The following is an 11773-nucleotide window of genomic DNA, read 5'->3' as shown; positions in this document are numbered from 1 at the left end:
CTATAAGACTCAAGGGTCTCCTTCTGTAACCATGCAGAGGAAGCATGAAGAGCTTCTCTCAAAACAGAGTCAAACAGAGCCCCCACAGTCAAACTCTAAGTTTGGTGTTGGGAGGCCACCACCAACTTCTAAGTTTGGTGTTGAACCCCCACATTCAAACTCTACGTTTGGTGTTGGGAGGTTCCAACATGGCTTTGAGCCTCCGTGAGGCTCCATGAGGGCCCACTGTCAAGCTACTGACATTAAAGAAGCGCTTGTTGGGAGGCAACCCAATGTTATATTTTATCTAATTTCCTTTGTTATTTTATGTTTTCTATAGGTTGATGATCATGAGAAGTCACAAAATCAATTGAAAAAGCAAAAAAAACAGAAAGAAAAATAGAAAGAAAAACAGCACACCCTGGAGGAGAACTTGCTGGCGTTTAAACGCCAGTAAGGCTAGCAGATGGGCGTTTAACGCCCAGTCTGGCACCATTCTGGGCGTTTAACGCCAGAAAGGGGCACCAGACTGGCGTTAAACGCCAGAGAAGGGCAAGAAGCTGGCGTTAAACGCCAGAAATGGGCACCAGCCCGGCGTTTAACGCCAGAAATGGCTAAAAACGTGTTTTTGCTTGCCACTTGGTGCAGGGATGACTTTTCCTTGACACCTCAGGATCTGTGGACCCCACAGGATCCCCATCTACCCCACCACTCTCTCTTCTTTCTTCTTTTGCCCGAGGACGAGCAAACCTTCTAAGTTTGGTGTGGTAAAAGCGTTGCTTTTTGTTTCTCCATAATCATTTATGGCACCTAAGGCCGGAGAAATCCCTAGGAGATTGAGAGATTCATCTCAAGGGATGCACTTTCCTCCACAAAACTATTGAGAGCAAATCAACACCTCCCTAGGAGAATTGAGTTCCAACATGGGACAACTAAGGATGGAGCACCAAGAACATTCCATCCTCCTCCATGAAATTAAAGAAGATCATAGAATCAATAGAGAGGAGCTCAAGCACTCTATAAGATCTTCAAGAGGAAGAACAAGCCGCCATTACTAAGGTGGACCCGTTCTTTAATCTCCTTGTTATTTATTTTCTATTTTTCGAATTTTTATGCTTATGTTTATCTATGTTTGTGTCTTATTACATGATCATTAGTATCTTAGTGTCTATGCCTTAAAGCTATGAATGTCTTATGAATCCATCACCTCTCTTAAATGAAAAATGCTTTAATCACAAAAGAACAAGAAGTACAGGATTTCAAAATTTATCATTGAAACTAGTTGAATTAGCTTGATGTGGTGACAATACTTTTTGCTTTCTGAATGAATGCTTGAACAGTGCATATGTCTCTTGAATTTGTTGTTTTTGAGAATGTTAAAAATTGTTGGCTCTTGAAAGAATGAGGAGAAAGAGAACTGTTATTGAGGATCTAAAAATCATTAGATTGATTCTTGAAGCAAGAAAAAGCAGTGAAAAAAAAAATTTTCGAAAAAAAAAAAGAAAAAGAAAAGAAAAAGAAAAATAAAAGAATAAAGAGTTGTGATCCAAGGCAACAAGAGTGTGCTTAAGAACCCTGGACACCTCTAATTGGGGACTTTAGCAAAGCTGAGTCACAATCTGAAAAGGTTCACCCAATTATGTGTCTGTGGCATGAATGTATCCGGTGGTAATACTGGAAGACAGAGTGCTTTGGGCCACAGCCAAGACTCATACACTAGCTATGTTCAAGAATCATTATGCTTAACTAAGAGAATCAATAACACTATCTGAGTTCTGAGTTCTTATAGATGCCAATCATTCTGAACTTCAAGGGATAGAGTGAGATGCCAAAACTGTTCGGAGGCAAAAAGCTACTAGTCCCGCTCATCTAATTGGAGCTATGTTTCCTTGATATTTTGGAGTCTATAGTATATTCTCTTCTTTTTATCCTATTTTGATTTTCAGTTGCTTGGGGACAAGCAACAATTTAAGTTTGGTGTTGTGATGAGCGGATAATTTGTATGCTTTTTGGCATTGTTTTTAGTATGTTTTTAGTATAATCTAGTTAGTTTTTAGTATATTTTTATTAGTTTTTAGCTAAAATTCACTTTTCTGGACTTTACTATGAGTTTGTGTGTTTTTCTGTGATTTCAGGTATTTTCTGGCTGAAATTGAGGGTCCTGAGCAAAAATCTGATTCCGAGACCAAAAAGGACTGCAGATGCTGTTGGATTCTGACCTCCCTGCACTCGAAGCGGATTTTCTGGAGCTACAGAAGCCCAATTGGCGCGCTCTCAACGGCGTTGGAAAGTAGACATCCTGGGCTTTCCAGCAATATATAATAGTCCATACTTTGCCCAAGATTTGATGGCCCAAACCGGCGCTCAAAGTCACCTACAGAAATTCCAGCGTTAAACGCCGGAACTGGCATAAAATTTGGAGTTAAACGCCCAAACTGGCATGAGAACTAGCGTTTAACTCCAGAAAAGGTCTCTACACGAAATTCCTTCATTGCTCAGCCCAAGCACACACCAAGTGGGCCCGGAAGTGGATTTTTCTGTCATTTACTCATTTCTGTAAACCTTAGGACACTAGTTTACTATTAATAGGATCTTTTGACATTGTATCAGAGCTTTTTGATGACCTTATGACATTTTACACGTTTTCTTTGTACTTCCACAGCATGAGTCTCTAAACCCCATGGTTGGGGGTGAGGAGCTCTGCTGTGTCTTGATGGATTAATGCAATTACTACTGTTTCTCATTCAATCATGCTTGCTTCCATTCCAAGATAATACTTGTTCTTAATCCGGATGAATGTGATGATCCGTGACAATCATCATCATTCTCAACCATGAACGTGTGACTGACAACCACCTCCGTTCTACCTTAGATTAAGTAGTTATCTCTTGGATTCTTTAATCAGAATCTTCGTGGTATAAGCTAGACTCATGGCGGCATTCAAGAGAATCCGGAAGGTCTAAACCTTGTCTGTGGTATTCTGAGTAGGATTCAATGATTGAATGACTGTGACGTGCTTCAATCTCCTGAAGGCGGGGCGTTAGTGACAGACGCAAAAGAATCATTGGATTCTATTCCGGCCTGATTGAGAACCGACAGATGAATTCCGCTATGCTGTGACAGAGCATATGCAATCGCTTTCACTGAGAGGATGGGAGGTAGCCATTGACAACGGTGAAACCCTACATACAGCTTGCCATGGAAGGAGACTTGCGTGTTTGAAGAAGAAGACAGTAGGAAAGCAGAGATTCAGAAGATGGAGCATCTCCAAACCTCAACCTATTCTCCATTACTGCAAAACAAGTAACTATTTCATGTTCTTTTGCTTTTCACAATCAATCCTGATAATTCCTGATATCCTGACTAAGATTTACAAGATAACCATAGCTTGCTTCAAGCCGACAATCTCCGTGGGATCGACCCTTGCTCACGCAAGGTATTACTTGGACGACCCAGTGCACTTGCTGGTTAGTTGTGCGGAGTTGCAAAAGTGTGATTGCAATTTCGTGCACCAGTTGGTCATCCTTCATTCCTCATCGTTAGCTTCTACATTAACCAAGTTAACAGGGAAGTTAACATGGCTCTTGGGGTTTGTGTGGTTGCTTCAACGTTAGTGACAATGTTGAGTGTCACTAACGTTGTCGACAACTCTTCATCTCTTACGTTAGCTCCACGTTAACCAAGTTAACGTGGGAGTTAACGTGGTACTTTGCTCGTTAGGCCAACGTTAGTGACAATGTTGAGTGTCACTAACGTTGGCTTCTCTTCCCCCTTTAACGTTAGAGGCCACGTTAACTAGGTTAACTGGTGCACGAAATTGCAATCACACTTTTGCAATCCCGCACAAGTAACCAGCAAGTGCACTGGGTCGTCCAAGTAATACCTTACGCGAGTAAGGGTTGATCCCACGGAGATTGTCGGCTTGAAGCAAGCTATGGTTATCTTGTAAATCTTAGTCAGGATATCAGAAATTAGCAGGATTGATTGTGAAAAGAAAAAGAACATGAAATAAGTACTTGTTTTGCAGTAATAGAGAATAGGTTGGGGTTTTGGAGATGCTACATCTTCTGAATCTCTGCTTTCCTACTGTCTTCTTCTTCAAACACGCAAAGCTCCTTCCATGGCAAGCTGTATGTAGGGTTTCACCGTTGTCAATGGCTACCTCCCATCCTCTCAGTGGAAATGTTCAACGCACCCTGTCACGGCACGGCTATCCATCTGTCGGTTCTCAATCAGGCCGGAATAGAATCCAATGATTCTTTTGCGTCTGTCACTAACGCCCCGCCTTCAGGAGTTTGAAGCTCGTCACAGTCATTCAATCATTGAATCCTACTCAGAATACCACAGACAAGGTTTAGACCTTCCGTATTCTCTTGAATGCCGCCATCAGTTCTAGCTTATACCACGAAGATTCCGGTTAAAGAATCCAAGAGATATCTACTTAATCTAAGGTAGAACGGAGGTGGTTGTCAGGCACACGTTCATAGTTGAGAATGATGATGATTGTCACGGATCATCACATTCATCCGATTTAAGAACAAGTGATATCTTAGAATGGAAGCAAGCATGATTGAATGAGAAACAGTAGTAATTGTATTAATCCATCAAGACACAGCAGAGCTCCTCACCCCCAACCATGGGGTTTAGAGACTCATGCTGTGGAAGGTACAATGAGAAACGTGTAAAGTGTCATGAGGTTCTGATACAATGTCAAAAGATCCTATTAATAGTAAACTAGTAACCTAGGGTATACAGAAATGAGTAAATGACGTAAAAATCCACTTCTGGGTCCACTTGGTGTGTGCTTGGGCTGAGCAATGAAGCATTTTCGTGTAGAGACCTTTTCTGGAGTTAAACGCCAGCTTTTATGCCAGTTTGGGCGTTTAACTCCAAGTTTTATGCCAGTTCCAGCGTTAAACGCTGGAATTTCTGAGGCTGATTTGCCACGCCGGTTTGGGCCATCAAATCTTGGGCAAAGTATGGACTATCATATATTGCTGGAAAGCCCAGAATGTCTACTTTCCAACGCCGTTGAGAGCGCGCCAATTGGGCTTCTGTAGCTCCAGAAAATCCACTTCGAGTGCAGGGAGGTCAGAATCCAACAGCATCTGCAGTCCTTTTCAGTCTCTGAATCAGATTTTTGCTCAGAGCCCTCAATTTCAGCCAAAAAATACCTGAAATCACAGAAAAACACACAAACTCATAGTAAAGTCCAGAAAAGTGAAGTTTAACTAAAAATTAATAAAAATATACTAAAAACTAACTAGATCATACTAAAAACATACTAAAAACAATGCCAAAAAGCGTATAAATAATCCGCTCATCATTAACGTGGCTCTTAACGTAGCCATTTGTGAGCAATTACCAACGTTAGTGACAATGTTAAGTGTCACTAATGTTGGCTCAACTTTTTTTTATCACGTTAGAGTTCACGTTAACTTAGTTAACGTGACTCCTTAACGTGGCATTAATGGCTTTTGAGTGTTATTGGCAATCACTTTTCTCCTTAGCCTTGCAAGTTACTCCCATTCTTTGCTTCCTTTGTTCCTGAAATCAAGCAATACAGTGCATCAAAGTTCTAATCCAAGTCATGGGGGATGCAATATCAATTTTGTCATTAAAATCATGAAAAATCCTCATGAAATCGTGTAAAATGCACAATGCATGCTTAAATCAGGATGTAAATGATTTTCTACCCAAAACTAGCTTATTTCCTAAGAAAATGCAATGAAACTACCTAAAAACAATAACGAAAAGGTCAGTGAAACTGGCCAAAATGCCCTGGCATCACAACACCAAACTTAAAGCCTGCTTGTCCCTAAGCAAGTATGGAACAAGAGAATGATGAATGTAATCTCCAGAGAAATGAGTCATTCTTGTGGAAGTCATATTACTGATTTTATGGTGGTTTCATGCATAGCAACTTAGGTTCATTCCACTTCTGGCTTTCAGACCTTTATCATCTCCTAAAATACTCACTTTGTTATATCCCATGAGACCTTTATTTATTGATCCTTTTATTGTTATTTCAAGGGTTGTTTGTGTTCTTCTGGCTAAGTGCTCTGTAAGGGGGCAACTCTTTAAGATAAGCTTTCAGCCAACACTCCTGAACCAGTTGGTTCAAGGTGCTAGGTGTTGAAACACCCCTAAGGACTTACTCCCTCAAGTCTCTCCCCCATACATACACACCACAGGCATCTGGTTCATTTATTTTCTTCCTTGAGACCTTGGTGTCCAGCACCTCTTTGGGTTACTAAGTGTTCTGTAGTGAGGGTTACTCTTGATAGTGAATTTTCAGCTGATAATCTCGGGTTAGTTAACCCAAGTTACCAAGTGATAAAGCACCCCTAAGAGCTTATTCATCCAAGTAGATCCCCCACACAGGAGCACCACAGACACATGTCTTAAGGTAAACCATTGGTGCATAGTCTTATTGCTTATTCTTTGTCTTTTGTTTTTCACTTCCATTGTTCTTTCCCTTTTCTCTTATTAGGATCTTGTTGTTATCTTAGTCTCATGGGTATATCAAAAGTAAAGTATTCAGGATAGATAGTTGTCATCCTAACCTTGTGGTTGAACCAACTTAGCTAACTTATGATTACCCCCCAAAGATTCATGAATACACTTCCACATTATGGGGTCCACTCTGGTCTTTTGTAAACACTCATTCTCTTTTTCATTTGATTCTAAGGGAACAAACATACCAATAAGTAAATGAAAGAGGCAGTGACACTCCAACCAGAATCATAAACCATTTTCAATCAAAAGCTTAAAAGACAAAATTGAAAAGTGCTTAAGCTAATATGGAAGCATGTTCTATTTCATACAAGATCTTCCTTATTCAAGCATAGAGAAAAGATGGAGTAAAGAAGGAACTCCACCACCTTTTACTTTTGTGGCTGTCCATGCTCTTTTTCTTGTTCTCCTTGCGTGCTCGAACTTCCATTTCCTTTGCTTCTTCTAATCAACTTCTTCCAAAACCCACCATCTTCCATCTTCTTCTTGAGTGTTTCCTTTTGCTGTTTCACCTTCCTTTCTTCTTGATCTACAAAATCTTTTTGGACCTCATCATATGTGGGGATGGCATAGTGTAGATGATGCAAATTACTAGACATGTAGTTCAACCTGGCTTGAGTATTTACGTTGAACTCATCCCTATGCAATTGCCTTCCTTCATTAAGCACATTGAACTCATTGAATGCTTTCATCTGAGCCACTGTTCTTTGATTGAGCTCTTGCAAGTGCTTCTCTTGACGTTCTTGCCTCTCAGTGACTTGGTGGATGGCTTGAGTGAGTTGTGAGTATTGCTCCTGTTGCTGCTCCATGTGCTGTTTCTGCCACTGTTCTTGTTGTCTCATCCAGTTAGACTGAATGTTCAGTATTTGCTCTTGTCCCTCCATCTGTCTCATCCCTAGATCTTCAATGGCTCTTAGAAGATGATTCATATTCAAGTTGGTTGGATCATGCTGTTCTTCTTGTTGATCTTCTTCCTGATGAGCTTCTTCTTGAGGAGTTACTTCTCTTGGTCTTCGTCCTCCTATGTGAGGTCTTCTCTGTTGTTGAGCTGCAGATGTATATACCAGTCGCTGAACTGTCATTGGCCTCCCAGGGTTTACCCAATCCGGATTCCCATCCTCGAAAACTACCTTGGCCTTTTTGCACAATCGGAGAATGGTGCTAGGATACCACAGTCTGGCCCCTGATTCAAGCTTCTCAGCTGAATCTAAAATCCCCTCAGCTATGAGTTCATGTGCATTGATTTCTCCACCTTGCACTAGGCAATATACCATAATTGCTCTGTTAATATTTACTTCTGAATTATTCGCAGCTGGGAGGATGGACCATCTCACAAGTTCAAACCACCCTTTTGCTTCCGGGCTAAGATCTCCCCTCTTGATGAACCGTGGTCTCCCATCTCCATACCTTTCCCAATCATCTGCTATAACACAGATGTCAGTAACAATCTCAGTGAGCTCATCATTGTCTTGGCTTCTACTTATCCTTGCATGATAGCTGGGCTCATCAAAGTGTGGTGATTTCAGCTTAAGAGTCCTTGTTATGGCTTTGGGGCTGAAGTCCACCTCCTTTCCTCGTACATAGCTCGTGAAGGTGGAGGCCTTAGTTTTATCCTCTCGGACCACATTTGCATAAAATTTTTTGATGATGTTAGCATTGATCTTTCCCTCTGGATTAGTGAGCCTTTCCCATCCTCTTTATTCGATCTTCTTCCGAATTTGTGGGCATTCGTCTTCATTGAATAGGAAGGTTAATTCGGGCAGTATCTTTTTGAGTTTTATCCGCTCAAATTCTCGTTCATGAAAGGCAGATTTGAATCTCCTCTCATCGAAGGGAACACTCTCCATTGGTTCCTTCCTCTTTTGCCTTTTAGAACTTGAGGCCGCCATGAGTGAATTTAAATGTGAAGAGGGTTTGGCGAAAAGAAAAATGTAGGATTTAAAGAATGGGAAGTTGGAGACTGATTTTCGGACAGGGAAGTGGAAGGGTAGCAACTTTGAGTGTGGAAGAGGTGTGGACTAAATTTACTTATATAGAAAATTGGTGAGTGGATGGAGGGTGTGGATTGTTGGAGTTGTTGCTTGATGGATGGTTGGGGTAGTGCAAGGATAAGGGACAAGGATCACCACTTTATGATGGAGATTGCTCGGTCTTCAAGGGTCTTCTCTCTTCAATGTTGCATGGCAACATTTTCCAATGCAATCCCTCTTGAAACACGTGTGTGGCTCCTCATCATGAAGTGGCCGAACCTTCCACATTTGATTGCCCAATCAATCACCTTCAATGCTCCTCTCCTTTTCCCTATAAAATATAATGAGAAAAGTAAAAAGGAATGTCTGAACCAAATTGAATTCTACGGTTAGCATAATAAAAACAAGAAAAAGGGTTTTTTTGTTTATTCATGAACTCCGACTAACCAACTAACTGTGTATCCTTATATGCACATTGGTGGCACCATAAGGTGACACCAAACTTAGTTTTGAGCACTGTGATGAAAAATTGTGTTCAAAGCCTTTAGAATAATGCTTTGAACACCAAACTTGTTCTTCACTATATTCTGCATATCAAGAATTTCACATGTGTTTGTCAAGTTTTGGTTGGAATTCATGAATATTGATTTATTCACTATTTTCTCAATGCATATAAAACATAGGTTGCCTCCCATGAAGCGCTCCTTTAGCGTCACTAGCTTGACGTTTTGCTTTCATCAAGGAGGTTGGTAATGCTTGAAGTCTTCTCCTCTGGCAGTGGACTTATATCCATTGGTTGGATCAATTATCTCTACATGCTCCAAGGAGAGAACTCTGTTGATGGTGAAAACCTTAGGTAACTGAGATGGCACAGTAGGGAGATTAGGGGGGATGTCTGTGAAGTAGGCTAAGATTACTTTATCCCCTGGAGAGAAATCTTTCGTAGGGATCTTCTTGTTCCGCCACCCCCTTAGTACCTTCTTCTTTGCCCCTGGTGCTATTTTCTTATTCTTGGTGACCTCCTTTTTTGATGAGCTTTTGTTGATGTCCTCACATGCCTCTGGTGGCTTAGGTTCTTCCAATTTTTCCTTGATCTGTGGCACTTGCTGTTTGCCTTGTCCATCAACCCAGTGAATCTCAGGATGAGCTGGCTGTGCTTCAGTACTCGCTTCTTCCTTTAACAGCTCAACATGATGTTTGCTTGATTCCTTGTACTCTAGGTCTTCTTCTTTGAAGACATTAAAGCTGAGTTGCTCATCATGGATTCTCAGTATTAGCTCCCTTTTTTCCACATCTATGAGTGCTCTAGCAGTAGCGAGAAATGGTCTACCCAGTATGATTGGGTGTAGGTAACTCTCTTCCATGTCCAGGATGACAAAGTCTGTTGGGAGAAAGTATTTTCCAACTTTGAGCAACACATTTTCCACCACTCCTATTGCTTGCTTTTGAGTCTTGTCGGCCAACCTTATGACTACATCTGTGGGTAGTATCTCATTGATCTGCATCCTTTTCACCAGGGATAGGGGCATTAAGTTAATGCTTGCTCCTAAATCGCAAAGTGCTCTCTCAAAAAGTGTCTCCCCTATGGCACAAGGGATGTGAAAACTCCCTGGATCTCTTCTTTTTGTAGGTAGCTCAGGTTGAATCAGAGCACTACATTCTTTGTTCATCACTATAGTCTGGCCCCCTTGAGTGAAATCTTCCTGGGAAGAAGTTTCTTCATATATTTGATGAATGCTGGCATTTGCTGAATGGCCTTGATGAATGGTATGTTCACATTCAAGGATGCAAACAAGTCCAAGAACCTTGAGTATATTCTCTTTCCCACAACACCCTTAAGCAGTTGGGGAAATGGTGCATATAGTCTCAGCAGCTCCTGTTGTGAGATTTCTGGTCCTTGATGGTCTTTCTTCTCCTTCTCTACTAAGGTATCTCCAGGTTGTTCTGTCAGATTGCTTGGCTTGTCTTCAGTCTCCTTATCATTTGTAGTGACCATGTTGCAATCCTCCCATCTTACTTTCTTCGTTTCACCTCTCGGATTCTTCTCCGTGTCACTTGGGAAGCTATCAGTGGGTCTGGGAATCTTCTCAGATAAATATCCCACTTGGAATTCCAGCTTCTTGATTGCTTCTCCCCGATTCTTCATACTGGCTCGCACCTCCTCTTTGAACACCTTATTGTCTTCAATGTCCTTGCATATGCTTTCAAGGAGGGTTTCTATCTTTGAGATTTTGTCATCAAATGATGGTAGGTTGGGATTAGGGGTAGATGAATGAGATGTGTTGATGTGGGGGTGTTGATATGTCCTCTGTGTGAATTGTCGATGAGCTGCATTGTTGTTGGAGTTGTAACGTCTCTGGTCTTGGCTTTGCTCTTGCTGATTCCCCCACCCAAAGTTTGGGTGGTTCCTCTATCCAGAGTTGTATGTCTTGGAGTATGGATCATGGTTCTATCTAGGTGAATTCCCAATATAGTTGGCTTGCTCAAGGTCCTTTTCTTCAACTTCTTCTTGGGTTGATGATGAGGTGGTGATTGCTGCTACTTGACTTCTTTCCATCTTCTTGGTGAGGTCAGCTAGCTGCTTGGTAATGAGCTTGTTCTGAGCCAGCAGAGCATCTACATTGTTTAGCTCTATTACCCCTCTAGTGTTCCCTCTTTCGGAAGCACAGAAGTAGTCATTCTCAGCTACAGTTTCAATGACATCTATGGCTTCCTCAATGGTCTTCTTCTTGTTCAAAGAACCTCCAGATGAATGGTCTACGGCCTTCTTTGATTCATATGACAAGCCTTCATAGAAGATATGCAACTGTACCCATTCATTAAACATATTTGGTGGACACCTTCTTGTTAGGTCTTTGAACCTTTCCCAGGCTTCATAAAGTGTCTCCCCATCTTGCTGTCTGAAGGTCTGTACTTCAGTTCTCAGCCTATTGATCCTTTGCGGGGGGTAAAATCTTGCTAAAAACTTATTCACTACCTCCTCCCAATTTGTCAGGCTTTCTTTTGGGAAGGATTCGAGCCATTTGGATACCTTGTCCCTGAGTGAGAAAGGGAACAAGAGCAGCCTATAGACATCCTGATGGACTCCATTGGACTTCACTGTGTCACAAATCCTCAAGAAGATGGTCAAGTGTTGATTCGGATCTTCTTGAACTCCTCCTCTAAATGAGCAATTATTCTGCACAAGAGTGATGAGCTGAGGTTTTAGCTCAAAATTGTTGGCATGGATGGTTGGCTTTTGGATGGTACTTCCACAGTTCCCTGGGTTTGGGTTGATATAAGAGCCCAAGACTCTTCTATCCTCCCCA

Source organism: Arachis hypogaea, chromosome 10, assembly GCF_003086295.3.
Source record: "Arachis hypogaea cultivar Tifrunner chromosome 10, arahy.Tifrunner.gnm2.J5K5, whole genome shotgun sequence".
NCBI lineage: Eukaryota > Viridiplantae > Streptophyta > Magnoliopsida > Fabales > Fabaceae > Arachis > Arachis hypogaea.
This window is presented reverse-complemented; position numbering follows the sequence as displayed.